Genomic DNA, 4,463 nt, shown 5'->3' with positions numbered 1-4,463 from the left:
AAATACAAATAAAAATACAATAATGTACATTTAAATATAGTAAAAATGTATTTTGTTTTTTTATTTTTTTATTAATAAATATATTTATTTTTAGGTAAGATAAACATAATAATACAATTTATCTCTAGTCTGGATGATTTAGTTCTTGTCACCCTGTTGTCCTCCCGTCGTGAAAAAAGGATGTCCTCACTCAGGTCCGCATGGAGCTGGAGGGGGCGTGGCCTCCAGCTCCGGCTGAAAATCGGGAGATTTTCGGGAGAATATTTGTCCCGGGAGGTTTTCGGAAGAGGCGCTGAATTTCGGGAGTCTCCCGGAAAATTCGGGAGGGTTGGCAAGTATGATTTACAGACTATAATTACTGCTTTGCAAAAAATATTTTTAACCCAAATAGATGAAATTAGATAATCAACATTGGTTGAAAAACACAAGGAAATGTTTTAAATTTAGAAAAAAATCATAACATGATCCCTTTAATCCGGTGCGCCTTTTGTATAAAAAAAGACTTTATAATCCGGTGCGCCCTATGGTCCAGAAAATATGGTACGTAACCTTGGTAACTGTGAAAAATATAGACAAACGTACAACACGTGTGTCAAGTTAAACCACTGATGGTAACTTTTGTAATATTTTTTGATTTGAAAAAAATGTACCTGTGAGCAAGTCACAAACAGCCCCTTTAAATGAATGCATGAGGCCCCCCCCGGACGTCAATTTTGGCTGCAGACCTGGCCTGGAATGTGTCCTGGCTCCGGGGCCTGCTCGTGTTCTTCTAAGCGGGGCCATCTGGCTCAGTGAGTCCAGGCAGTAAAAGTTCAGTCAGAAATGGCTTTCTTGGCACCGCCTCCGCCAGAGAAGGTTTCAATTCAGCAGAAGACGCATGAAGCATTTTGTCCTGGCCTCCATTCAGTCCACACTCCATTGTGACTCACCTTCCTGTCTGCGCTCAAATGCAAGACATGTTTTTCTCTCGCCGCTAGCTCGTCTGTTGGTAAGGTTACTAAAAGAAAACACACACAATATGATTCTTCTTACCACTTAGTGTGGAGGTTTGAGGCATTGGCTAAAAACTCAATCCAGGGGCCTTATGTATTAAGTGTTGTGTGGATTTCCTACTAAAAACTCCATCCAGGGGCCTTATGTATTAAGTGTTGTGTGGATTTCCTACTAAAAACTCAATCCAGGGGCCTTATGTATTAAGTGTTGTGTGGATTTCCTACTAAAAACTCAATCCAGGGGCCTTATGTATTAAGTGTTGTGTGGATTTCCTACTAAAAACTCCATCCAGGGGCCTTATGTATTAAGTGTTGTGTGGATTTCCTACTAAAAACTCAATCCAGGGGCCTTATGTATTAAGTGTTGTGTGGATTTCCTACTAAAAACCCAACCACTGGCCTTATGTATTAAGTGTTGTGTGGATTTCCTACTAAAAACTCAATCCAGGGGCCTTATGTATTAAGTGTTGTGTGGATTTCCTACTAAAAACTCAATCCAGGGGCCTTATGTATTAAGTGTTGTGTGGATTTCCTATTAAAAACTCCATCCAGGGGCCTTATGTATTAAGTGTTGTGTGGATTTCCTACTAAAAACTCCATCCAGGGGCCTTATGTATTAAGTGTTGTGTGGATTTCCTACTAAAAACTCCATCCAGGGGCCTTATGTATTAAGTGTTGTGTGGATTTCCTACTAAAAACTCAATCCAGGGGCCTTATGTATTAAGTGTTGTGTGGATTTCCTACTAAAAACTCAATCATGGGGCCTTATTTATTAAGTGTTGTGTGGATTTCCTACTAAAAACTCAATCCAGGGGCCTTATGTATTAAGTGTTGTGTGGATTTCCTACTAAAAACTCAATCCAGGGGCCTTATGTATTAAGTGTTGTGTGGATTTCCTACTAAAAACTCAATCCAGGGGCCTTATGTATTAAGTGTTGTGTGGATTTCCTACTAAAAACTCAAGCCAGGGGCCTTATGTATTAAATGTTGTGTGGATTTCCTACTAAAAACTCAATCCAGGGGCCTTATGTATTAAGTGTTGTGTGGATTTCCTACTAAAAACTCCATCCAGGGGCCTTATGTATTAAGTGTTGTGTGGATTTCCTACTAAAAACTCAATCCAGGGGCCTTATGTATTAAGTGTTGTGTGGATTTCCTACTAAAAACCCAACCACTGGCCTTATGTATTAAGTGTTGTGTGGATTTCCTACTAAAAACTCAATCCAGGGGCCTTATGTATTAAGTGTTGTGTGGATTTCCTACTAAAAACTCCATCCAGGGGCCTTATGTATTAAGTGTTGTGTGGATTTCCTACTAAAAACTCAATCCAGGGGCCTTATGTATTAAGTGTTGTGTGGATTTCCTACTAAAAACTCAAGCCAGGGGCCTTATGTATTAAGTGTTGTGTGGATTCCCTACTAAAACTCAATCCACGGGCCTTATGTATTAAGTGTTGTGTGGATCTCCTACTAAAAAATGGTGAACACTCAAACAGTTTCAGGTGTATTAAAGTGTGTGCACGCACAAATCCTATTCCAATTAGCCTTGCCAAAATATACTTTGTGGTTTGCTTGAGCCCCCCTAAAATAGGCCTAACAACGCCAATGGTGTTAATCATTTCACACATAAGTCGCTCCTGAGTATAAGTCGCACCCCCGGCCAAACTATGAAAAAAACTGCGACTTATAGTCCGAAAAATACGGTACTGGTTTGCAAAAAATATTTTTAACCCAAATAGGTGAAATTAAAGCTGCAAGCAGCATTGGTCGGGCCCGCGTATTTGGCAGGTGCTAGTCCTAAGTGTCCCAATACTTTTGTCCAGTGATAGTCATAAGTGTCCCAATACTTTTGTCTACTTTTAGTCTGAAGTGTCCCAAGACTTTTGTCTAGTGTACCTACCTTGTCTGCATTGTGTGGGCACGTTGGTGCTTCCTGCTTTTACGCAGCCATCTTAAAAAAACAGCAGCGCAGCGGGTCTTTGAAGGGTCATAAAATCAAAACCGGAGCAGGTATTAAAACTCTGTTCTGTTATTTTATACACAAGGGTTTAATCTCTCTCCTGTGTTAGTTTGAAGCCGAAACGACAAACGCGCTCGGAGGAGATAGTTTTTGAAGGAAGGTGACCGGTTTTTACAAAAAATGTGTTTTGAAGGGGGAATAGCAAACTTCCTGTTGATTTTTGCTGGGGGTTGTCAATTGATGAAATGTAGGTCTACATAGAGGTTTTTGTTTCATGTCTCTCCGACCTTCCCAGTGGGAGTTACAGGCAGTTTTGTCATTTTTTTTCTTCCGAGGAGCAGTTTTTTATCCGTTTTATTCAAAAATTGCTGTAGAGCGCAATTTTGAGATTTTGAGTTAGGTTTTTTTATTAGATCGCAATTTCTGCCAGTCTTGATGTGTGCGTTCAGTTCGGTGAGTTTTGAAGCATGTTAAGGGGGTCAAATTACAGCTCAAAGAGGCAAAAGTGACTGTTTTTAGTACTTTTTTGTCTTGAAGGGGGAATTGCCAACTTCCTGTTGATTTTAGCCCGAGGATATACAATTGTGAAATGTAGATCTAAGTCAGACCTACATAAAGGTTTTTGTTTCATGTCTCTCCGACCTTCCTAGTGGGAGTTACAGGCAGCGTAGTTTTTTCTTCTTCCTAGGGGGCGCTAGAGCGCAATTTTGAGTTTTGGGGTTTGTTTTTTTTATTAAAAGGCAATTTTCGCAGGTCCTGATGTGTGGGTCAAATATGGTGAGTTTTGAAGCATGTTAAGTGGGTCAAATTAGTGCTCAAAGAGGCGGCGGAAGAAGAAAGAAAGAATAATAAAACCTTAGAATAACAATAGGTCCTTATGTCCCATTGCATAAGTCCTTTTGCAATGGGCCATTGCGGGCCCTAATAAAACCTTACAAATACAATAGGTCCTTATGTCCCATTGCATAAGGACTCCCTTCGGGAGTCCTTTTGCAATGGGCCATTGCGGGCCCTAATAAAACCTTACAAATTCAATAGGTCCTTATGTCCCATTGCATAAGGACTCCTTTTGGGAGTCCTTATACAATGGGCCATGCGGGCCCTAATAAAACCTTACAAATTCAATAGGTCCTTAAGTCCCATTGCGTGAGTTTTGAAGCATGTTAAGTGGGTCAAATTAGTGCTCAAAGAGGCGGCGGAAGAAGAAAGAAAGAATAATAAAACCTTAGAATAACAATAGGTCCTTATGTCCCATTGCATAAGTCCTTTTGCAATGGGCCATTGCGGGCCCTAATAAAACCTTACAAATTCAATAGGTCCTTATGTCCCATTGCATAAGGACTCCTTTTGGGAGTCCTTATGCAATGGGCCATGCGGGCCCTAATTAGATCATCTCCCACAGCACACCAGACTGTATCTCACGGCACACTAGTGTGCTGCGGCACGGTGGTTGAAAAACACTGCCTTAGTGCACCCCGGTGACCTTGGCTTTTGTGGCCACTCGTAATAACA

Source organism: Nerophis lumbriciformis, linkage group LG19 (genome assembly GCF_033978685.3).
Source record: "Nerophis lumbriciformis linkage group LG19, RoL_Nlum_v2.1, whole genome shotgun sequence".
NCBI classification, from domain to species: domain Eukaryota; kingdom Metazoa; phylum Chordata; class Actinopteri; order Syngnathiformes; family Syngnathidae; genus Nerophis; species Nerophis lumbriciformis.
The sequence above is the reverse complement of the archived record's forward strand: the minus strand, read 5'-3'. Positions refer to the sequence as shown.